The sequence below is a fragment of the Pteropus medius genome, unplaced genomic scaffold (genome assembly GCF_902729225.1).
Source record: "Pteropus medius unplaced genomic scaffold, Ma_sr-lr_union100, whole genome shotgun sequence".
NCBI classification, from domain to species: domain Eukaryota; kingdom Metazoa; phylum Chordata; class Mammalia; order Chiroptera; family Pteropodidae; genus Pteropus; species Pteropus medius.
In genome coordinates this window covers 13,818,638-13,845,137 of record NW_024352785.1, presented here as the reverse complement: position 1 = coordinate 13,845,137, position 26,500 = coordinate 13,818,638, and the positions used below count along the sequence as shown (strand labels likewise).

Below are 26,500 nucleotides of genomic sequence, written 5' to 3'. Positions count from 1 at the left end.
TTACTATGTTCATTCCCCGTGATGTGTGGCAGGATTTATTTTTTACATCAATGGCTTTAAGCCAATAGAGCTTTCTTCAGTTTTAGACTTATAACCTCTTTGTTCTTATTTCTTTACTTGTTTATGACTAAATGTAATAGCACATATAAATCTGCGCAATTAATCATTAATTTCTTGTAGGCATTTTTCCTATGCAGTGTCAAAGTAATTTTCAGATGTGTAGTTTTAAGTGTATTAGCAACTTGCCTTTCAAAAACACTAAGCTAAATATGTCCTTTGCCCTACCTCCAAACTTCTAAATTATAGTTTGTTTCATTTGTTCATGAAATTTCTTTTTGCATTAGAAATTTCATATCAAGTAACAATAAATGTCTTAGTATTAAAACATGAAATGGGAAAAATATTTTTCAAAATATCTTCTTTTTAATAATGAGTTTACTGATGACTCAGTCAATATGGCTGAGATCCATTGCGATTCTCCCCTTTACTACTTTAAAAAACAGAAACTATGAATAAAATAAAAACCTGAATAAATATCCTGAGTAGGAAAGAATGATTAGCTTATCAATGAATTTGGCTTGTAATTAAGTTTTAATTACAAAGCCATGTGTGTCAGCTTCTGCAAAAATTTTACAGGAATGAATCGATATGAAATGAATTGATATGAAAATATAATCTGAGCTCATTTTTGTTGTTAAATTAAAATGTAGAAATATCACGTTATTTATTAATAAGTATCGACACCATAATAAGACATTTGTTTAAGCTCATAAATTCTCAAAACGAGTCAAAAATTGTTTATCATTTTATAAATCTTGAATGGTAAACATATTACTAGAATTAGCTTTTTTTTTTTTGTCATAACACATGTGGTATCTGTTTTAACCTTAATGTGCAAGAAATACTTTACTTGACTATTTAAATATATTATTTAAAAACATAATTGGAAATAGTATAGGTAACATTTGATCAGAATAAAGTAAACATAATTAACAAAATTTATATCTTAGGAATACTAATCAAGAAAAAGGAGAGAAAAATAAAATCAGTATTTGAAATGGAAGTGGGATATTTTTATAGATCTTTTGGATTTAAAAAAAGTAACAGACTTTTATGATCAAGTTTATGCTAATAAACTTGACAATAAAGATGAAATGGAAAAATTCTTTGGAAAACACAGCTTACCAAAATTGGCAGAAGAAGTTACAGAAAATTTTAATATTTTAAATACTAAGAAATTGAATTAATTATCAGAAATCTTCCGATATATGCAAAAAGAAAACCAATATTATTTCACTGATGAATTCTATCAAATTTATAAGGAATAAATAATACAACTTTACACAAACATGTTCAAAGACTGTAGAGGAGAGGAGGGAACAGTTTCCATTTCAATTTTTTGTGGCCATCATAACCCTAATACCAAAATTTGACAAAGAAATTACACCAGAAGGTTATATAGATTGAAAGAGTTCCTTAGATGCACATTTCAACCCACAATAAAAAAGAAAATCTATTAGGACTAAGCAGGGTTTATCCCTGGAATGAAGTTAGTTTAACATCTGAAAATTAACCAGTGTAATACAAGATATTAACATAATAAAGAAGAAAATCTGCATGTCATAAAGAACCCATTCAACTCACATTCATAATACAAAAGAGGAATAAGTGGGTATTTATTCAGTTTGCCAAAAGTCATCTTAAAATACAGCTAAGATCTCATGTAATGGTGAAATTTTGAATTCCCCTGCTAAAGATAAGGAGCACAGCATGTCACATATGTATTCTGTAGGTTCTAGGCAATTAAATAAAGTGATAAAAAACAAATAAAAAGCATGAATATCAGAAAAGAAGAAAATTGTCTTTATATTTGTGACATGATTGCTTGTGTAGATAATTATTCTATTTTTCAAAGCAACTAACTCAACTAAGTTAGAAAGGTTTTCAGGTACAAAGTCGATATAGAAAAATCAACTGTAATTCTATATAATTGCAGAAAAACAGTTGGAGAGTAAAATTTGAAAAATTATATTTATAATAGTGTCAATATAACATATTTCAATAAAATTTATCCAAAATGAAGGACCTTTGCACTAAAAGCATTGTTAAGATGAGAGAGAGAGAGAGAGAGAGAGAGAGAGATTTTTCATGTCATAGAAGACTCCATATTGTTAAAAATGCAAATTGTTCCAAAAGTTGATCTGAAATGCAATACAAACCCAATCAATATTCCAGCTGGCTGTGTTATAAATAATTGAAAAGCTAATTCTAAAATACAAATGGAAAGGCAAAGGGTTTACAATGACCTAAACAATTATTTTGCGGGGGAAGCAACTGTGAAGGATTTAACTACCTGAATTTAAAGCTTAACATAGAGCTATAACAATCACGACAATGAGACATTGGCCTGAAGAGAGGCAAATATATTAACGGGACAGAAAAGGGTCTAGAAATGAAGCTATATTTATAAAATCAGTTAAATCAAAGTAATGCAATGGTGGATGAAAATAAAATCTATAAAACAAATGATGTTGAAACAAATAGATATCAATATTAGGGGACAAAGATCTTGACCCTTAACTCATGCCAAATTCAAAAACATGTATTTGAGATGGATTACAGTTCCAAACATAAAAACTAAATCAATAGTGCTGTAGGTGAAGCTATAAGAGAATATCTTTGTGACATGGGAGTAGGAAAACATGTCTATATCTTTAACAAGACACAGGAAGAAATAATTCTAAAAAAAAGAAAATGATAAATGATCAAAACTTAAAAAAAAAACTATTAATCAAAGGAAACTGTAAAGAAAGAATAGGTAATCACAGACTGGAAAAAATGTGGCAAATATATATCTGACAAAGAACATGTATCCATAATACATAAAATAATTCTACAACTCAATAACTAAAACAAATAATCTGATCAAAAACAGGAAAACAACTTGAATAAACACTTCACAAGGGAAGGTATATGAACAGCAATTAAGCCCATGGAAGCATGTTCAGTGTTATTAGTCATCATGAAAATTCAAATTAAAACCCCAAGAAATACCACTGCGTACCCACTAGAATGATAAGATTAAATTTGTTTAAAAAGAAAAAGACCAACAACTCTAGTGTTGTCAAGAATGGGGGACCATCATAAATTTCTGGTGGAAATGAAAAATAATACAAGAATTTTGAAAAACTTTGGTTTCTTTCAAAGTTAAATATACATCTACATTATGATTCAGAAATTTCAATCCCAGGTATATATCCAAGAGAAAGGATAAATGTATGTTCACGAAAAGACTTTACAAAATATATATATATAGAAATACCTACTCATAGCCAAAATCCAGAAACCCAAATGATCATCAACAGAAAAAAATCGATTGTGGTATAGTTGTATTATGGGATACTACTTCGCAACAAAAAGGAACAAATTATTTACACATGAAAACATATAGTTGAATATCACAGACATGCTGAGGAAAATAAGTTGGACACAAGAGTACATACTTGATTATTTTATTTGCATGAACTTCAAGAAGAGTCAAAAATAATTTATAGCAAAAAAAGAAAAGTGGTCATTTCTAGATGAGTAGGAAATTAAGTATTAGAGACACATAGAAGTTTCTAGAGTGATAGAAATGTTATATATCTTGACAAGATTGTACATTTATCAAACTCATCAAACTAAACATAAGATTTTACATTTGTTACAATCAATGAACCTACACTGACGCATTGAAGTCACTCAAAGCCCCCTAGGGTTTATTCCTGTTGTACATTCTACAGATTTGGACAAATGTAATGACATGTATCCATTATTATGTACCATACAGAGTATTTTTAATGCTCTAAAAATCTTCTGTGCTCTGATTGTTCATCTCTGCCCCTCCAACCCTTAACAACCACTGATTTTTTTTGTCTCCATTGCTTTGCTTTTTTCTTTTTTTAAAGAAATAACAGAAACACTTTATGTTTATAAGAATAGTTCAACAGTTAAGAAAAATAAAATAACGATATGACACAGAGAGGGGATAGTTATTGGAGTGAAGTCCTTAAGTAGATGAGGCAGAATGTATTTTAGTGCATAAATAAATTAGCTTTAGACGCAAACACATATGAATCAGCCATGATAACAGATGCGAAAGCAGGCTATGTAGCTGTAGATACCTATAGATGGGTACAACTAGGGGTGAGAGTTGTAGGAATCGAAGCCTCAGGTGAGAATGAAGATGGGAGACATTAATTATTTGAAGAGAAGAGTAGGTAATATGAGTGAAAGAGCTGAAGTAGATTAAGATTTCCAGAAAGCACTAAGGGTTCATTTGCCCTTCTTTTTCATGAATTTATAGTGGAATGGAGGAGTGTGGTTCCATGTTCTTTCCAGTCCTGTCAAACTTCTTGGATATACATGTAAAGTATTTGAAAAGTTAGATTTAACAACAGTTACAGTTGAGCCCGGCTCTCCAATGTATTAAGAGGAGAATTAGGGAATCGAGGATTTATCAAAAGGAATGCTCATAATAATTGACTAATTTAAGGAAAGATATTAAGATTGTGAATAAGTATGATCTCTACTGATTCAAGTATATTGAATGGATATTAGAATGAGAAATGAAATACTAAAGGAAGAGCTGGAGAAAGATATTCAAAGTGAAATATAAGAAATAAAAGTAATGAATACTGCAGCGTTTGGCTAATAATAAGGTTTAGAGTATGGCTAGGAAATAGCTAAGGAAAGCTGTAGGTCAAGAGGAGAGGTGCTCAAGGAACTGAGGAACAAGGTGCTGGAAGATTCATCTATGTGAATATCAACATTGCCACAGATGAAGACAGGAAAGATGTTGAAGATACTGGCAAAGAGCTAGCAGCTAAAATCTCTGAGAAATGAAGGGAGAATGACCAGGGCACAGTCAAATCACAGAAACAATAAGTAGTGAGGAATTAACCTGTTTTCATGAGAGTCAAATCAGGGTGGTGGGAGTACTTAGGGTGGAACACAAGAGAATGGTCTGAAACGGTCTGAAAACAACTATTAAAAGCATAGATAATACCAGTACAGAAAGCTGCAGGGGAAGTACAATATTTTTAAGAAGAGCCTAGATTTTTTAAGAACTAGAAAGTGAAGGCATTTTCAAAGAGAGTTTGAGGATTGCATTGTATTGTGCTGATAATGGATTGTGAGTTCCAGAAAACACAGAATAAGGCTTTTTGGAAGTTAAGGAAGAGTTTGAGAAAGGGATAGAACAGCAAGGAGAAAGAGTGATTAGAGTCAATGAAGTGTTCAAGACCAGGAAGCCTGAGTTCTTTGTGGTAAGTACACACAGGGGAATAGAGGGTGTAATGACACTCCTCGGTATGAATTTAAGCCACATAGAGACAGCAAGGTTGTGAGTGTAGGAGGGTAGAGAGGATCTGGTTCATCATCTCGAACTCTGCTGTTTGAGGAAAGGAAGTCTGAGAACGCAGGACTTACTGTGTGAAGACTTCTTTACAGCTAGAATGATAGGCAAAGACAGACTGGGGTGGTGGTGTGGTCTTAGACCAATGTTTGGGTTTATTCTTAAACTCTGTTAACAAAGGGGTGTTTTACCCAAAGTTTAGTCCAATTTAGATTTTTCTATACTTTATACATGCCAAGCAATGTGTGTTCTAAGTGTGTACATGTTTTAACTCAATTAATTTAAACATCACCATTTAATTAAAACATAAGTACTTGTAATTATTATCCCTATTTTACAGATGACAAAACTGAGGGAAAGAAGTTTAGATACCTTGACCAAGATCACAAAACTAGTAAGTGTTTAAAGCTAGAATTTCTTCTGGGAAATCCAGCTCTTGACTTGACTGTGTATTTACTTAAAATGCCAATAAATTGGAATACAGTGTTTTTGTTGTTGTTGTTGTTGTTGCTGTTGCTGTGTGTGTGTATGTTCTGTCTTAGTAGACCTTCATCCTCATATGTTAAAGGCTCACTCAGAGACCTGTCAAAACAGTGCACAAAATTAGAAAATCATGTTGTTCTGTTTTAATTCTAAGCATTTAACAGAACACCTGGATTTATCACCTTTTATATTTGGTGATGAAAATTATGTGTTTAATGGATTCAATTATTTCCTCTTTGCAGATTTTAACTATTGAACTATTAAAAACATTAAAGTTTATCTGTTCCACCTCAGGGACAGAAATTTAAGGAGTATTTTTGACAATAACAATGCTCCCAAGGCCATTCCTTGCATTTGGTTAGAGCACAGTCATCAGAGATACACATGGGCTGTGAAAGTAGCACAGAGTAGAAGAATCACTAGAAAAAAATAGGGAGCAGGAGATAGAAAAGTCAATTATTTGGAAAGCCATTAGACAAGAACCTGTTCTTATTTTCATGCCCAAAACTCTGCATTTGGGATTCCAGGGTGATGTGTTTGATCAAACATTATTTTAAGAAGCAACCAGATGGATGCTCAAAATGCATGCATTAGCTCCAAGTAGATTTTCATAACAGGTAGATTTTGTAATATTTCCTACACTTAGCACATGCCTTAATGTTCACTCTATAAAATTCAAATTGATGCCCAGCCAAAGGTCATCAAATCACCCATAATATTGTCTTGGATTAATATTTTCTGTAAATTAATTATTTTACAAATTTAGTCATCTATAAAACAAATGCCTAATTTTGAATATTTAAAATTTGTCATGTCAATTTATGGAGCTGGGGGGGCACACATGTGCATTACTTCTACTTTATCAGATTTTTTTGTTATGGCTTATTATTAATGTCAGCACTCTGAATGGGAACAGAACATACATATTCACAATTGCTTCTCCTGCTTCTGGATGGGAGAAACCACACTGAAAAAAATTCAATACAAGACAGAAGAAAAATCAATAAATCAAGGTTTAGTATAGTACATACCACCAAGAACATTTCTTTCCTTAAAAAAATTTAATAAAGCTTAATCATGCCAATTTCTTTTTTACTTTGTCCTCATGGAAACTAACTACTCACCAGTCTTTTTGCAAGGATTATTCACATATTTGAAAATTATATTTCAATTTGTCCCTAACCTGTTCCTTCCCTAAATTAAAACATGAGCAATTCTTCTTGTATTGTTCTTATTATCTAACCTTTTAAACATCTCAGCATGCCTTTACTATATAATTAATAAGATCTGTAATGTTCCTCAGAGTGAGATTTTAATGTATGAAGAATCCAGGAATTCAAAATATTAAAGAGAAGATGGGACATACATTAACCTCTTTTATTACCTATCATCCTGCCAATGGTCCCAGGACCATCTCCCAATTCTTAAAATATAGTCAATACCAGATACACCTCCCATATAAATATGCTGTTCTCAGGACTCACAACTCAGAACATTCTCTTACTGTTTACCAGTAGTGATGGTAAAGTCCAACCAAACAAACTTCTTTCCTTGCCGTCTCTCTCAAGAATGTTAATATGCATTGCTGAGAGAGCTGGAAGAAACTCTGAGATGATGGACAATTACATTTTGAAGTGTTTTCCTTCTCAGTAAGCTCACAGCTTTTTGCTACTCATCATCTAGATAATGCCCTATGCAGTACCCAGCACAGCAGTCTTACCCAGTACTTCCAAGCTCACCAAGTGTAAGGAAGCTGGAACAAGATCTATCTCTGAACTAGCTGAGTCCTGCCCTAACCAGGGCAGGAAGTTTTGCACAGGAAAAAAAAAGTGGGGGAAGGGTGCTAACTGGGATAGAAAGATGGGCTCAGGAAAGGCAGCACTATTTATAGAGTCTGGAGGGAAAATGAGCACCAATGCAGCATGGCTGAATGCTTCAAAGTTTTCCAATGAAGCTTTATTGATCATTCATTATCAATCCCACCCTAGTAAAATGATCCTTACAACCCATCATTCACATACTATCCCTAAGTTTTTACTCGAATCAATCAGACAACCCTTCATTTGGGACCCTAAGCTCTGAGCCTGACACCTCACCTTTACTACTTTAGTCAGTTGCCCTTAAGCCTTCCTATTGTGCAGATGAACACCACAAACATCAGCTCTGTAAAGAGGACTTCAGTCCCTGGGTAATATCATGTCCAACCATCAGTTACTGTGTGCTGCTTTTTATTCCTTCCTGCTTTGCCTTTTATAATAAATCACGTTTTCTAGTTTCTTTAAAGTTGAAGTATACAGTCTCTGCTTCAGATTTAACAGCAGTAAGAACAACCTGGATGCTTCTTTACTCTTCCAAGTGGGTAGTTCAGAGAGAGAGTTGAAATAAATTGCTTGGGGTTTGGAGAAGCTGGGGGATTTGAAAGTGATTATTTATGAGATCAGCTTCACTATTCCATAGCCAGATAGATTATGGGCTATCATAATCACCAAATGTAGTCTACTTTTGCAGTCTTGCCCGTGAGAAGCCATCTAGTTTCCTCTTAATATATTATGAATATGGAGGCTATAAAATAGATAGCCTTTTGATTGACCACTATGTTTTTGCTAAAATGAACATTTTCATGTCATTTGGGATTTAATCTCTTAAAATATATTTCTTTGTCATTTTTCATTTCTCTTAATTTCCTTCTATTTTACAAGCCCAACCTATGCATACTTCTTTGTTGTTTCCTCATCTCCTTGACTTCTAAATACTGGAGTGCCCAGGACACCATCTTTAAGCTTCATTTATACTCCCTCCCTAGGTGATCTCATCTAGTCCCATAGATTTACCCATCATCTACATTATGATTCACAAATGTGTATTCCCACCCTAAATCTTACATGGAACTCCAGCTCCCTCTCTTGTCATGTGCCTTTGGATATCTATTGTGCACCTACCCTTAACATATCCTAAAACGAACCCTGATTTCCCCTCTCAAAACTGCTCTTCTTTCTATTTCATTCTAACCCATCTGAATAAATAGTAATTTTATTATTCTATTTGCCCAGAACCCCCAAAACTAAGATACTTGGAGTTTATCATGACACCTCTATTTCCTTCATAACACTTAATATACCAATCTATAAGCAAATGTTGTAAATTTTAAGAGTAGATTCCCACAGAGTACTTCTCACCATGTTCACTGTGATCCATCTCGGTCCAAGACGGTATCTTCTCTCTTTGGGATTATTCCAAAACTCTACTAAACTGTCTCTTGGCTTCAAACTCTGTCCCAAATCTCATCTACATATCAGAGTGATCTTTTAAAAAAAATAAACCATCTTGCTTCTTAGATTTCACCACTTCTCAGGTATAATCCATATATATATATATATATATATATATATATATATATATATTATATATATATATATAAAATAAAATCCTAAGTCCTAAAATCCTAAATTTGTAGAACAAGAGTCTATAAATTTTGACAAACCCCCACTACATCTTTACCTCATCTCCCAACACTTCCCTCACTCACTTTAAGATAAATGAATTTTCCTCAGACACCCTAAGCATGTTTCTGATCTAGGGCTTTCACTCATGCTCTTTCCTTTCCTAAAAGGCTCCTCTCACAGATTACACATGGCAGCACCCAAAGTTCCTTCAGGTCTCTGTTCAAATGTCCCCTAATCGAAGAAATCTCACCTAACTACTATAAAAAGTAGCAATTTAAAAACCCTGACATTCTCAACCTCTATCATTCCTATCTCCCTTTCAAGACCGTATTTTTCTCCAAATTTCTTATAAACATCAGACATCTTCTATATTTGTTGTTAAATTGTATTTACTTGCCATTTGCCTATTCCTATTAGAAATGTAAGCACTGTTGTTTTCTGTACATTATTTTATTCCAGTTCTCAGAATGGTGCATTGGCCCAGTAGACACTGATTAAATATCTGTTGAATTCATTTTATAAAAATGGGAGCTTGAATTCCTGAAATTCTAACAGATTTGTTTATTGTATAATAAATATACTTCTAAAGTAATAGAACATACTCTATTCTCTCAAATGATTTCTGCCCCATCTAATAGAAATGCATAAACATTTAGTTGTTGCCTTTGTCACTCTCAGTAAACATCAAAATTTAAGTAATTCATATGAATAGAATAAAACACAGATCTCCAAATACATTATTTTTTTTTCCTCAAATAAAACCTAGAAATAAAAAATAAAAACAAAATGAACAAAAACCCACAAAGTTAATAGTTAGGTTAATATCTTATCATGGAGGGCATAAACTTATTCATTACAATTTATTTAGAATACTGACATAATTGGAGGAAAACAAAACAAATAAAACATCAACCACAAAATCATCAATCATCACTCCCACTCAGTTCCACAACTTCTGAAGAGATTTTGAGAATAAATGAAAGATAAATATTTCTAGTGCCACCCTACCAGGTAAATAAGAATTTTATTGAGTTAACAAGGATTCTTAATTTCTGCTTTTAGTGAAGAGCTTAGTATTGATGAGTCTTATTGAAGAAAATACCTCAAAGAGTTTTCTTCTCTTTTCAAAAGGAGATCTTAATGGTAAACTGCTCTATCTAAAAAAAATGACAGTAACTGGAAGTTGAAAACAGCTAGAAAGGAAGAATAATGGTCTTTAAGCAGTATCAGCTGAGGAGATGAATATACCATGGATAAGGAAGGGAAAAGAATGAGATGTGAGCAAAGGGAAATCTCCCACTGTACAAGACAAAATGTGAAATTTTAGGTTAATATTATCTAATGTACAATTAAAATGAGTGGTGTCACTTGAACTAGACTATAATCCTCCACTATTCTCCTTAATTTCAGTAAAATGTGCTACACTTGGAAGTCTTACGTTGTTTGTGCTTTGGCCACAATAGAATAAGGTTGCGTTCAGCCTGAGGAGAAATCGTGTGGAGGAGAACATCATGTCCAGGGGGCAAAACGCAGGACCAAGAGATCAGTGGAAATGGGCAAATGGAGCAACTAGGAACCAAGAGAAACACACACTCCTGAGACTGAGAAGGAGCTGGTTTATTGCAGAAGGCAAGAGTGAGGCTATTTAGGGTAAAAAATATATATATATACACAGAAATATAGAGGATTTGGGAACTCCTGAGTGATACAAATTTGGCTTATTCAGAAAATGAGCTCTCACATTTACTCCTGTAGCTATTCCAAAATTTGGCTTTGGAAAAATAAGAAACAGACTGCATTAGCTTACTAACTCACAAAACTTTCACAGTTCTTCATTGTTAATTAAACTCAAAGCTTTTATTCAATTTCTTGACACTTTGACTTCCTCTTTCTAATGAATTACACAGCTCTATATTTCTCAGTTTTGTTCTAACTTCCAGGAAGCTTTAAGTTAAATTTTATGCTTAAGCAATGCAAATTTGGAACACAATATTCGCTCAACATTCATTGTATGAGTAATGGAGAATAGTCGATAGCAAGAAATTAAACTGGATCTATCCAAAATTCAAAGACTGTGCATTTGCAGAAAAAGGTACTGATGGACTAAAACTCTTGGATTATATAGACTATTGGGGAAGTTGAAGTTTCCACCAGGTTGGGATAATTTGCCATCAGAAGAGACTGAGACAAAGTACCTTAGGGTATCCTTTGGTATAGGTTATCTCCACCAGTATTCCCAGTAGATAATGTTGATAGGTCTCTTCTTCTTTGAAAGATTTCAATCTAAAAGAGCTTCATCACGAAAACGAAAGCTGCTTCTCAAATCTTAATTAAAAGCAACCTTTATTCTCCTTCTCTCTTTTGCTTTTTTCTTTTCTCCAGTTACTGTAATTTTCTTGGTAAAACTGCATCATATTACTCAGGAAAGTATCTGAATGTCCAGTTTATATCACACATGCTAGAGAAAATAGTTATGAAAAGGGAAATCTATTGGGAGAGACCATTTCTACCTTAGCACCTTTATCGTCTCCTCTCAATGGTCTTCTGCTTTGAAGAAGTAATTTAGAGCTTTTTCCCTTTTTTTATGGGGAGTGGCGGGGGGGCAGGCTGGTTAAGGTGAACTTTTGTCTGAGAAAATTAGATGGTTTTAATTTCTCAACCATCTGGTAATTGTTCATGATGATATAATTTTAATACCTATGTATGTAGTCATTAGTTGGAAGAACATGAATATTTTAAATGTAGAAATAACATCTAGCATTTGAAATTCAAATAGATATATATTTTTATTTAAAAGAAGTGTTAGGCTATCTAAGTGAACACATTCGCTTGTTTTTCCTTAATTACAATGTACATTCTCCTGCTGAAAATGATTTCTAAGTGAGGCAAATGTGACTAAAGCAGTGACCATAAATTGTCACAAAGAAAAACACATTCCACAATTCACACTATAATCAAACAATGGTTTTATCTCAAAATCATGATTTCATTCCAAAAAAGAAAATTTTAATAGCATCTATAAAAGGAGTCCTCGACATTAACTGAAGCCACACGGTAATAAGTACTTAGATACTTCTCCAGAGAAATAGAAAGGGAGGTTACAGAGCATATGGTCTCATGCTATAGAATGCTCATTTGATCTTGATGGTTGGTTAAATTAGTCGTTCGTGGATTGGCTTTACTTTAGGTTTAAAAAGACTGAAATGTCTTTAAAAGTGTAGTCTATGCTCTCCCTGATGGATAACACTGTTGCCATTATGTGTGCTGTTTTTCATCTCTAAATCACAAATAATCTCAAATACATATTGTACGTATTTGAACTGGCACAGGACCAAAGCAACTCTCTGAGTGAAGTTAAGTAAATGCATATAATTGCGGGGATGGGCATTTTCTGTGAAAATCCATAAATCTACTTGCTTACATATTTACTTTTTATGTGTGAATTGGTTTCCCCTATCAAAGCTCTGGAATATTTGGATGTTGCACCACACCCAATGAACAATCCTCTCTTTAGCTATGTCCAAATAAACACACAAACAACAAACTATATATATAGATGCTTATATATATACACGTGTATATATATGTGTATATATATATATGCTTATATATATGTGTGCGTGTATATATATATATGCTTTCTGAGAATCAGCATAAAATGTTTCTCCAAACTTAAGTACCTGTTGAGTAAAAAAGATGTTAGACAATTTCAATACTCTTTCTCTCCCCACTCAACAATTTGATGAAACATGCTACTAAAATGCGTGCAAGTGAGTTACTGATAAAATGTATTTATAAATACATTAGAATATCATAATGATGAGATGTGAAAGCCCATACAGTCAAAATGTTCTGTGAAAATGCCTCATATCATCTATAAGAGGCACAGTGCCTTCTAGGCCAGACCCACAGTCAGGGTGTATGTTTATAAAAAGGGATAGACAGAGTATAGTAGCATCTATAAAAGATGAAATGTTCATATGATATGATTCCACTGGGTTTACTCTTGAAAATATGAGTCGAAAATTTGATTCTCTTAGGTTTGCATAAATGTAGTGTCTTAAAGTCCTCAGTATTCAACCCAGGGCGTGATGAATTGCTACATTTTTGTCTTGTGGCAGAATTAGATAGTTGCGTACACCATCATTCATTCTCCCCAGCCTCTTTAGTGTCAGAATACCAAATTTATTCAAAGTGGCAATGTGCCCAGCCAAAAGCACTATATTCTTCGGTCCTCCTTATGCTGTGTGGCCAGTCTGACTAGTGACAAATATACCAAAATATCAAGTGAACATTCTTCAGTAAATTTTCTTAAAAAGGAGGAGGTGCGTTCTCTCCTTACTGTGCTGTCTGGAATATACATTTAATGTCCGGATTTCTAGTAACTGTTTTGCATCATAATGACAAAGGTTATATTCTAAAAATGTTAGAGCAGAGAAAGGGAAGCAGCTTAGATCCCTGAAGATTTTAAGTAGTTCCTATGCCAGGTCTGAACAGCTTCTTGTTTGCTACATTGGGTTTCTGATACATACAGGCAAACTTAGCTTTACAGAAATTGGTTTCAACATATTCCTAAATGTTTGTTGTTAGTCTACCTGTAGTTGCTCAAGTCTTTACGAATTGACAGATGCCTATTGAATTCATTTTTTATGTCTTCACTGAAAAGTACACCTTATATAAATAAAAAATGCTTCCAATGCCACTCTTAATTTTGTATTTGTAATTCTGCTCTCTCTGGTATTTTGACCCCCTTTTCCTTATGGTTTACACTCAGTATACTTGAACTTGCTGTTTTGTTGTGTCACTGTCTGCATTACTTTGAGTGTAGAAGTAAATCCTTTGTGGGGCAAGGAAAGAATTGTGGGAGCCTGGGCTTAGTGTTTTCAGGAATTAAATCCACCTAGATTTGTTATACCAGATAGACTTGCTCGTACTTCTGTTATTTCTGTACACTTACTGTTTTTACTCCTCATAGCAGCTCGTTTTGTTTTCCGCTGTACCTGAGATATAGATTAGGTAAGACTGGATTCCCATCTCGCCAGTTTTTTCAGTGCTGTCCACTTTACTCTCTTTGCTCCAACCTAACTAGCCTTCTTTTCGGTCTTCTAACTTCCTACTTATTTTTCTCCTTGGCTCTGCTTTGCACATGATTTGCCCCAAATACCTACCTGTCACCCTTCAGATCCAACTCAAAGTTTACTTGCCCCACTGAGTTAAATATATTGGCCAATATATGATTTTGGCATATCATATACCTTTCTTCATAGAACTCAGTTGTAACTTTTTGTTAATTAGTGAAATTACACATTGAATGTATTACTCTCTAACTAGATTTTAAACTCCATCAAAATAGGATCTGTGTCTTTTTCCCTCACCTTCCCAGCACCCAGCACAGTTCATGTTCCAGAGTGGGCATGTAGCCGAGCCCCTTGTGATTTTAATGCCCCCAGTATTTTTGACAGCTAGAATTAAATCATTTTAATTCTTAATTAGACCAGTGTTCACGTGTTAACCGCTCTTCCTGCTCAACTTCTTTTGTTCTCAAGAACAGAAGTCTTAAGTTGATGTGATGTCTCTTTGTCAAGCAGGAAGAGATTATTTCACGGTCACAAGAGGAATTTATAAATTTGTTTTGCTGAACGAAAAAATGTCTCCAAGGTAGCTGTGACCAGCTGCTGACGCCCAGGAGTCTGATATGAAAAAAGAGTTCTCTATGACTAAAGACAGACAGACTTTTCTTTCAGTTCCCTGGAATCATCTCCTGCCCCGCTACTTCCTAGATACATAAAAACTCCCTACTTTTGCTTTTTTGGGAGAGAAGGATTTGAAAGATCTTGCTCTCCTGTCCTCTTGCTTTAGCCAATTCAAATAAACCTTTCTCTATCTCCAATCACCCATGTCTCAATGTTTTGTTAGTGCATTAGGACACACAAATCTGGATTTTAGGAGGTGATTCTGCAACAGGCACTCGGTAAACAATAATTAGCATTTTACCCATGAAGATAAATCTGATCATTATGAGTTGGACTTGTACATAAATGTAACATACGTGCACTGCAAAAGCAAATGTCAGGAAGTGGAGATTACGGGCATACCTCAGATACCGTGGATTTGGTTCCAGATCACTGCAATGCAGCGAGTGATCTTTTTGCTGGTGGAGGGTTTTGCTTTCAATTTGTAAAATACGCAGCATTTGTAAAATACACAACATCTGTGAAGCACAAAACAATGAGGTATGCCTGTACCTAAATTGGCATTCTCAATTCAAAAAATCTGCAAGTAGTACTTCTCAATGGGAACTGAAGATTGTTTAATAGATTCTATAAAAGTGATATTGAAGTGTGAAGATAACAAACGGTAAGTTTAAAATTTGAAGAAGACAAAAGAAGATAAAGTGAGGGACAAGTGAAATAACTTAGAAAGTAAATGTAATTAAAGATGAAGAGAATAAACTAATTACAAGGAAAATTTTAGATAATTTTTTCTGGTTAGCAGGTCACCCCCTTCTCCACAATTCACTTTACAAATTCTTACCAGAGTTATCCTGCTGAAGAACAGGCCTGATAATGTCACTTCTTTGCAAAATCTTTTAAGGGCTCTCCACAGACTACAGCAGATACAGCACTGCTTATTGTTCAGTATGTTCATAAAATGAAGAACTGTATTTTTATTATTTATTCTGGATGGATTTTATTGTTTGATGTTTAGGGAAAAGATGACTTTACTATTTACGATTTCAAATAATTCACAGTTTGAAGCAATCAGCGCAATCAGCACAGATTTAAAAAAAAAAATTCGAATGAGTCCAGGCATACTTCAATGTCTAACATCCCACAGGAATGGACAATTTGATTCCTAGTTGGATTATTTTCATGTACAATGTCTTAATTGTCAGGGGTTCAAATCATGCATGACAAAACTAATTTTCTTCATCATGTTATGGATTACTCTAAGTGTCACAAAAAGAGACTGCAGAGAGTAAATCTATTTAAGTGTGCAGAATATAATGTGAATTTAGTTTCTGATCATAGTTTGAGAATAAACCTAATGACCTATTCTTCTGTTAAAAACTTATGTACATAAGGTTGTTTGGGGGTTCCAGTTCAAGATAGTGACAGGAAAATCCTGGGTTCACCACCTCCCACAAAACACTGAATTTGCAGATACATGTGAACAACTTCCTCTGAAAAAAAAACAAAAACTGAGCGACTCCTAGCATCAGGCTAACAAAAGAAGGTCCACATCATGAAAACCGGAAGGAGAGGCTGAGACACAACCTCATCATATATTCCACCCCTAGCACAGAAACCCACGTTGGGAGGAAACTCGACCTTGAGCTTCTTCCCAAGGGGTGAAGGGTTTGAACCTCATATTGTGCACCTCAACTTTTAACACCTGCACCTGAGAAACAAGACCCCAAATCATCTACCTTTTAAAACCAACGTTAACAAGACCCACAAGACTATAATGAACTGAGGAACGGCTCCTCTGAGGACTCACCTGCCCCGGGGCTCTGAGCAGAGGAAGCTGATCCGGAGGCCTGCCTTCATGTGAATGAGGTAAATAGGGCTATTTGCAAATTTAAAGCATAGGTCTGTATCAGTCTAGGAGTTACTGGCTGGCGGCACCATCTTCTGCTCTCCCTCAGCCTCCCTCTAGCTAGCAGCTCCATTTTGTACTCTTAAAAAAAAAAATGCTAGGCTGTTTTTTCCCTCCCTATTTCCCCAGAGTGCCATCTATACTCTCTCCCTCTGCCTCGTAACAGCTGGCAGGTACCATCTTTGTGGTTTAGCCAGTGGGTACCAATCTTTTAAAAAAATGCTAGGCTATTTTTCCTATTTCCTAGTGAGTGCCTCCTATACACTCTTCCTCTGCCATGCTCCAGAGCGCCAGCGTCTCCTGGAAGGGCATCTTTACATTTATCTGGTCTCCTGCTTTTTAAAACTATCACCCAGGGGATGCTCCTTGATCACCTGGCTCTGGAGGCCAGGGGAGTCTGAGATCCTGGGTCCCTATGAGATTTTATCAGAGAGAGTTAATTCTTGGCAGACTACAGCCTCAAGAGCACAGCAAGCGGCAACAGACCCGGAACTAAAGTCTTTCTGGTAATAAAGGCTATTGGTTTACCATCCTAGCTGCACCTGAGGGGAGGCTTCTAAATAAACACACATTTAAGGGCTGACCCTTTCCAGAGACCTTGAAGGGCTGGGCCTATTATCGTGCTCTGCCCCAAACAACTCCAGAGTGTCACAAGCATAAGTACACACTACCTATTGATGGTAGCAGCAATCAAGTACTGATTCCTCCAGTGAGCCTCAAGTAAGGATGAACACTTTGCAGGCACTGAGTCTGCACTTGTTTTATTGAGTTGCCTTTTTGCTCCATTATGATTGCCTAATCATTTCGATATATACTGATGGAAGTTCTCAAAAGACCTCTGCTGAGGACTCATTTGGTACAACTAATGGCCTAAAAAAATTATCTAATTTTAATCTCTGGAGCAGATTTTCAGAAAGAGAACGAAGAGAAAATCCTTTCTGATATGATACTCAATTTTTTTGTTTTCTAGCAATGTCCCCATATATTAAAAATGGATAATTAGAGTAACTAGAACATTAAAATAACCCTTGACAAGAAAATCATGGTGAAAAATAAATCATTTCTTCTTCAGACTTCAAGAAATAGTACAATTTTATACTACAGAAATTTTTGAAATTTCAGTCTTCCATTAGTTCTGAATATGATAAAGGATGCCAATGAACCATAAGAAATTTATCTCTCAGGTAATGAAACCAAATCAAAAAAGCAACTACAAATAATACAAACAACACATTTATTTAGAAAAATAAACTGAAAATGCTGTTTGTCTGATACATTTTCCCATGAAGCATAGATAAATGGCTATAAAAAACTGTTATATGTCAAATACAAATTACAAATGATTTTTTTAAGAGAACAAATAGATGTTCAACACAAATGTTTGGTGTACGGTTCACTGTATTTGATTTCTTGGCTGTTAATGATATAAAATGATCTTCATTAAAAAAATTTTGATCCCTTTTTCATTCATTTGACCACACTGATGCTTTTTCATTATTATTCTGTAGTTGTTTCTTAATCTGAGGCAAGATCACTTTTTTTTTTTTTTAAGATAACTGATTTTTATAGAAGAGAAATCAATGTCTGCAGAATTCTTAAATGTTCCCTTTTTGGACTCTTGCAAGAAACTGCTTGTTGTGGTCTCAAAACTCATGGGACCATCTGTGCAAATAACAGCACACATCATTACCCTGAATGGAAGTGACAGTGCAAATATTAGAAGTGCATTGAGAAGTAATCAGTAAGAACTGATCTCCCCCCTCTCAACTAATATGAAGTGAAGGACTGAATGCAGAAACTTTTCAAGCAATTGACAACAATGCTGTTATTCCATTATGGCTTTAAGGGTGTACACGAGATGGCAAACATCCTCTCTCTCTGCAAACAGCAACATTCTGTCCTAACATTGTTCATTGCTGCAATGCTCCTGTTTTTATTCACTTTCTTTTGTTCTATGTGTTTGAAATGCTGAATAATTCTGGCTAGAGATACTTCCTATCTCTATATAGTTTTACCTTCCCAAGTGATAAAACAATTTGTAATTTACTAGCTTAACTGTTGAATATAAATTTTCGTGAGTTCACATCTGGGAATATTTTCATGGCGAAATATGGGTTTTGTTGTTGTTGTTGGCTTTCTTGTTTAGTTCTTTTCATCTATTTATTTATTTATTTTTAAAATCTTCTTGGTAACTTCTGAGTGAAGAGATTTAAGGCTGTGGCTTTTTTCACCCCTAGGGCTCTGCTCATGGCTGTCAGACTAGAGGCAAATGATTTTATGCAGACCATATCCGTGATCATTTGTGCTCCAAAGTTGAGGGATTTGCTGCTCTAAGTTGGACAGGCTTCTGGTTATTTCAAAATTAGATCTGGCCTCAAGAAGTCATAATGATGAATCTGAAGTGAGAAAAATGAGCTGACATGCCTCCAAATAAAGATTTTCCTTCTGACCTGAAGGAGCTGTCAGAAAAAAGAAAACAAAAGACAAAAAGATCAGTTTAAATAGTTAAGTGTAGTATGACAAAAACATATACAATGTATTAAGAATGAGGCAGGCATTTGTTAATAATATGCATAATTTAAAATGATTTGAATTATCAAGAACTATATTTTAAATGTCTAAACCTATTTTAAACTTATATTCCATTTCAATTCCATGTATAAAATTTCTTCAAAATTTAGTAGTAGCATGCTTATATTTCAATTATAAGGTCTTCTCTTATCTCTGATAGTTTTTAAAACTTCAGATAAATTTGTCCACTTGTATATGTATCAAGTTCTCAGGATATTTCATAACTTTTCAGACTATTTCATAAATTTTCAGAGTACAAATTTATATATATACATATATATATATATATATATATATATATCACTCAAAAAACAGTTAATCAAGAAATCATTTTTATTAAGGTAGAGACTTCAGTAAAAACAACAAAAGAAGTATTTTCAAAACACTTTGCATAATGTCATCTTTCATTGCAATCTATATAGTCTAATTGCCAAAAGCATATTCTTTTCTTTAATGTAGCAGAGGTGCCAAAGAATTAGTTCTCCTCCTTTACTTCATGAATATCTGCAATACTTTTAAATTAGCACTTAAAATAATATCTATATTTGTAATTAATGAATATATCTTTTGGAAAACAAAAAGAAATAAAACCTAGCCATAATTTTCATCCTGCCTACCCAACACCAAACATGTTAGCACCACCTAATGTGGAGTGTTTCTATGGTCTTCTCTTTATGATGTAATAAAGAACATCTATGCAATGACTAATTATAATAGGTTCAGGAAGTTATAAAAATAAACCTGGTACCATAATAAATTGATTAGTAAATTATTAGAAAAGTCATAGAAAGTCCATCTGAGAATCCCATTTTAACCTTTCCATCTAGGGGTAGATGAACCCCAAATACATGGTGCTTCCAATACAGACACAAACATACACATAGACAACAAAGTGAATCATTAAGTCCTTCTGTGACAAGACCAGTCATTACCATTCTACTAGATTAATAAGAATTATTTCTAATGATGACTCCCAACTACCAAGTCTTAATGCTAAATAATTTAAATAAACAAGTAAAATGATCAAAATTATTCTTTCTTTCAACTCCAAGATTAAAACTATAAAAATCACCAAATACATTGAACCAACTTACTCTGACTCATCATTAAAGATGTTCTATGTGAGATACAGAAAGAGTAGAAAGCAATCTTTCATCACAGACTTGCTTAAGAAGATGCAAGAGCCAATCAGTATAGAAGAATGGAGAAAACTGGCCTGAATTGGCCTAAACTACACTTAATCCAATAGCATTACTTGCATCTGCCATTTTGTGCCATTTTTGTATCATCTAGGAATATAAGCCTCCACATACGTGAAGAAAATAGACACTCAAGCTGTTATTAATGTATCAGTAAGAGTCCTACATTAATTAATATTTTGGTTTTACTATTAAATAAAAAAAAAGAAAAACCAAATAAAAGTGACTTTCTACAAATATATAGAAACATAATTCATGTAATTGGGACAAAAATAATTAAATGTGTCAATTATATTTTCATAGTTCTATGATACAGGACTCTTTAACAGACTACATCATTATTATAACTTATTAAAATAGGTAAAACAATCTATCATTCATTCAAAAACATATATTCACTATCTACTGTATACCAGATACTGCTCTAGGAACCATGGATACAAAAATGTAATCTTCTGCCCTTCAAGGAGATTAGTACCCCAAGGGTAAGGAGACACACAAACATTCACAGTAAAAGATTTGTGCTATAATACATGTAAATATGAAATGAAGAATGAGCACGGGAGTAGAGGCCTACAGAAGATGACATTTGAACTGAGATGTGAGGAATGGGTTGGAGTTTGCAAAAGTAATACATTGCTATAAGTTATGAAATAAGAGTTTTTCAAACCAAGAGAACTGCCTGGGCAAAGGCACAGAAATGGGAGAGCATGGTACCATTAATATTATGAAACATAATACTGAGGGGGCAAAATATAGTTCTTTCTGGAGAGGCTGGTAAGGGCCACAGTGTTCTTTCACACTTTGTAAAAAAATAGATTTTTATCCTAAAGGTAACAGGAATTACAGAAGAATTCTGAGGAGAGTGGCTGGAGGAAGTGTGGAAAGTACTCTGGAGGGGAGACAGAGGCAGATATTTATATCAAAGACATGGGAAAGCCATCAGCTGAAGGCAATAACTAATAATTCCAGCTGCACATGCTTTATTAGTGGAAAATTGGAGAGCAAAATAATCCATTCGTTCTTACTAAATTAAGAGTGAGTTTCATTTAATTTCCATATATTCAAGATAAGAGCCAACATTATTTATGAATCTTTTTCCTGTTTCACCATTTTTTTTTTTTTTTAGGCATCTCATGGAAGCACATATTTGCCTTACAGCTCTCAGTGACTCTTAAAAGCCGAGAATAAAATCTTCTAACCAGTAGACATCTATATCCAATGTTTGAATTCTACGATAGGGTATTAAAGGAATGCATTTAAGTTTTTCTGAGTTTTGAAGATTTGTTACAGAAATCCAAGCCTCTCCCTGTATGGTATCAGATATCATATTTAATCTGTTAACCTCGGCCTAAAATTTTTTTTCCCACTAAAGCCCCAAATAACTTTTCATGTATACTTGCCAATTTAAAAAAAAAAAATCATGAACTTCTATTATTACAGGCTTTAAAATACATTTTTAAACCTCCATTCTTTTTCTGTATGTTTGCTTTAAATATGTAGACATATAATACATCATCATAATTATACAAGCTAAATAAATGTATTCAGTATTTCAATAATGAAACATAAATAACACACACCAGGATCCTGTATAACCAACAATGACTTGAAATGCTCATGGAGACGCTTTCTGACCGATTCTTCAGATCAGCAGGTTAATTGCTTCATTCTGCTCAAAAAGGCTTTGCTTAAAACTAATTAAAATTTTCTTCACTTTTTGGATGCAGCAGGTCAAAGTTTTTGAGCACTTCAAGTGTCATTTTTTTTTCATTTTGGTAAATTTTTCCGGACCCGAATGTGATATGCAAAATATGAACGATACTAGATAATTTTTAGGCTTTGAATCATTAAATGTCAAGTTAATTAATTTATGTAAGTAGCATCTTAAGTGACTGAGAGCATTTTTATGCAGTAAAGGCAGCATGACTTTAAAATGTCAAAGGCAGCAAGCAAAGCTAAGGACAAGCTAAAAATATTACAAAACGTTTGTCGAAACTGAAGTATCTCACAGTTCTCTATTTATTTGAACCTTGGTGTAATTTTTCTAATTCTCTTCTTCATGTTTTTATTAAGTATAAATATATAAATCTGTATATATGAATTATATATTGTTATAAAATACATTTTGTAAAACAATATTTATATCTAAATATATATTACATACAAGTATATATAATTTAAAATATTTTAACTATGGAACAATGTCATGTGTCCTGTGTCTGCTGCATTTTAAGCAGTAACTATGAAGAGACTAAAATCATGTCAAAGAAAATCGGTCTTATTTCCTCTTTTAAACTAATAGCAGCAAGTAGTGTTTAAAAAGTTAGATTTCTATTACATCTAAACACTGAACTAAATATTTCACAGTTTGTTATATCAAGCTATGAAGTAGACATTCTTCACCATTCTCCAGGTAAGAAAATTCTGGCTCTGGTGAGATTAAATCAGGTCAGCACTACTACTCGCGTGCCAAATTTGCCTACACCATTCATGAGGTGCTGTAATCAAAGAGATGAATATTTGTGACAAATAATATGGCCCACATAGACGAAAATACTTACTATTCTGTCTATTTACAGAAAAAGGTTGTCAATCCTGTTTGAATCTAACATTTATTATAATATTACTTATGAATTTAACTTTGTATTTTTCCAAATGGGTTGCCAATTATTTCAATAGCGTTTATTGAATTATCTATATTTTGCTATATTTTGATGTGCTATTCTTATCATGGAACAATTTACATACATGGTTGTATTTCTAGATGATACTAGTCATTCATTTCCTCTGGTATACATTTTAGATTCAGGGTTTTTTTTAAACAAAATTTTAAATTTCTGTGGGCTAGCATTAAATTTATAGACCAATGAGGCAGAATTGGCATCTGTATAATATTAGTCATATCAAAAACATGTTATTCTTTTTCTAGCTTTTTTTAGTTGAATATATAGCTCTCATTTTGAATTTGTGTTATACCTCAGAGAATAAGGCCTGTTTGATAATACAAATTCCCAAATGTGAGTGTTTCCTAATGCGAATAGAGGGATAGCAAAAATACTTTCTTCCCTGTGAAAAGAAAAATGACCAGTTAACTTTCTAGCTCTGTTCCCATGGAAACCTGATACTGGTAGAATGTCAGCTGCATTACTAGGCAACTTTGCTTATGATAAAAATAAATCCTGATTTGTAAACTGCATCTGGTCTAGGAAGACTGAGAATGACTATAAATACCTTCTGGGATTTCTGAGGGTGGTGCATTCCTATAACTGGTCATGTTCTTCGCCTATCAGCTGTTATGAGATACTGATTCCTAACTGGGACATGGGCAGTGTTAGCCAGGGTAGGTAGATCTCTCATCTGCCCATGTTTTCAAACTCTCATACCTGAGCTGTCACTTTGCAGAGTTGGAGAAAGACTTTTATCCTAGACACTTGTAGAAACTCTCATGTTAGGGAGTTACCTGATACTGCCCTCCTGGCGTGCTTTATTGCACGCCAATGAAACGAATATCAAGTATGGCCCACTGGGGTCAGGTGAGATGGGTTGCCAAGTTGAGCCCAAAACTACTATGAGTGGGCGTTATACATATAGAGATTACCTTTTATTTATGTATTTATCAAAATATCATTGGTGTCATATCCTGTGGTGTGCAGAGGACTAGGTATGGTAGGAACAGACACAGGGGTAGACTGTGCACTGCCTGCAGCTCATTATACAGCTCAAAGATGCACCTAACACCTGAGTCTCCCCCAAATGGTGCCACTGATACTCCTGTCTTGGTCATGATGTGCCTGCAGCAGGGAAGGCTGATGAGAGAGAATGCTTAATAAGAGACTTAGTACCGCTCCTTAGAAAGAATGAACAACAACAAAAACAAAATGATATAGTGGAAGACCTTGGGCAGAGCTTCCTCGAGAGGAGCAAAAAAAAGGTTCCAAAGAGCTTTCCATGATAAAATTACATTTAATCTGGTTCTTAAAGGATAGGTCGGCAATATGTTACCAGTTTGAAAAAGAATGTAGGTGAGGCATTCTGGGTAGACAGATAAAAAGACCTAGGTGATTTTTAAAAGCATTGTGTACTATTTCCTTTCACCAATTTAGTATGTTTTATACTCTGCCCTACGTACTGGTTCCATGTTATAAGAAGTTTAAGTGTTTTAATTATTGTATCCATATAATATGGGCTTCGCTGTAATCTTTAAGTACTATTAAACAACTAGCTATTTTGGAAAAACATTTTATTTCATGCTTCACAAACTACGACTATTGAGAAAATCCCCTTGAAAATGATTATTTTCATATGAGGAAAATAGCACTGCTAATTCTAGCATCGAGTTTTAAGTTGATACAACACATTTCTTCTCATGAGTTATCTATGAAATGTTGTAAAATGTGATTCTCTGATAGCTGCCCTGCTTTCCTGAGCCCAGCAGCAGTGCAGATACTGCCGAAGGAATCCGTACATCCATGAGCAAGACACCCTGAACAAACTTGTTGGTAGTGCTTGACGTCCTGAAGAGAATTAGTAAGTGTCCATGTGCCTGACAAGGCTGCAGTTTAGGGACATGATATTTAAGTCTTTCAGGCCAGATGGTCATTTTCTAAAATAAGTTCCTGATACCTTGAAATATCATACCTCAGAATTGCCCTTCTCATCTGAACTAGTGCATCAGACAATGACATTCAATAACGTTAGTTCCAAATTACCAAGGACAGCTACACAATTTATATAGTTCAGTAAAAAATAAAATGCAGGGCCCTGTTCAAAAAGCAGGAAAAAAGTTTTGTCCTTTCTTACCCAGTCACTGTTTTTTCATTTGCTATTTAACGTCTTACACCTCTTGGCATAGATTGATTGCAGACCCCTACAACACCTGGGGCTCTGCCTTGTGACTCAGAGCACATCTCAGAAATTTAGGGAGGAGGCAAGAGAACTAAAATGTTAATCAAGCCACAATCAGAGACTGGAATATGCTGATCAGCCCTGCAGCCAGGCCAGGAGGACACCTTCAGAACAAAGGAAGATTTCTGCTGGGATTGCTAACAGCCCATTCCCCTGTGAAGGGGAAACAGGAACCAAGGCTCATTCCCTATGGCTAAAACCATGGGGAACCCACGGATTAAAGGCTGGGAGCTGCCAACAGGCCTTTTACTGTGCATATTCTTACTTTTTCATGCTACATGCTCTTCCCCATCCTCACTGTATGTCCCTATCGAAGGAAATGGGAACTAAAGAATAACATACAAACTGAATTCCCTGAACACATGGTGTCTCTCTCATTGCCTTTACTCTGACCCTCTCACTCTCTGCCTCTGAAAGGAGACCACATTCTGTCTGTGGAGTGTTACCCTTTTTCTAATAAACTTTTCTTTTGACTCTAACTTTGGCGTGTGTGTTGAATTCTTTCCACACTCTCTGCCAATGGATGCCCTTCTTCTCGCTGTGCAGGGCTTGGTCTCCCCACCAACCTGGGGAAGTTTGCCCTGTCCTGCATCACAATGGCTGCCAGTGCTTTGTCCCCCACTTAGAGCAGCAGTGATCTCCAGGTATGGGAGGGGAGCTGAGTGGTGAATGTGGAACCATGCCTGAGGAGAAGCTTCAAGCCCCACGCAAATTCTCTATGATACCATGGGACTTCACTTAGAAAACAGAAATTCAAAGATAAAAAATATCAGGACAGTGACTGCAGAGCATTAAGCCACAAGTGCAGGGGACTGTGCGTACAGGGTGTGTGTGGGGGGTGTGCTTCTGAAGACAATGCCCTGTGCAAATGCAATGGTCACAAACCCATAAAGCTGACCCTA

At 34.6% G+C, this 26,500-nt stretch overlaps 1 protein-coding gene across 3 annotated transcripts in view; it reads right to left on the bottom strand.

Annotated features, from left to right (window-relative positions):
• Positions 1-18,137: 18,137 nt before the first annotated feature.
• PRR16 (proline rich 16) overlaps positions 18,138-26,500 on the bottom strand; it is a 248,590-nt gene continuing 240,227 nt past the window's right edge. For all 3 annotated transcript variants that reach the window (XR_005649787.1, XR_005649788.1, XM_039848527.1), the window contains one exon: positions 18,138-19,379. The gene's annotated coding sequence lies outside the window, so the exon portion shown is untranslated. The remainder of the gene's footprint in view (positions 19,380-26,500) is intronic.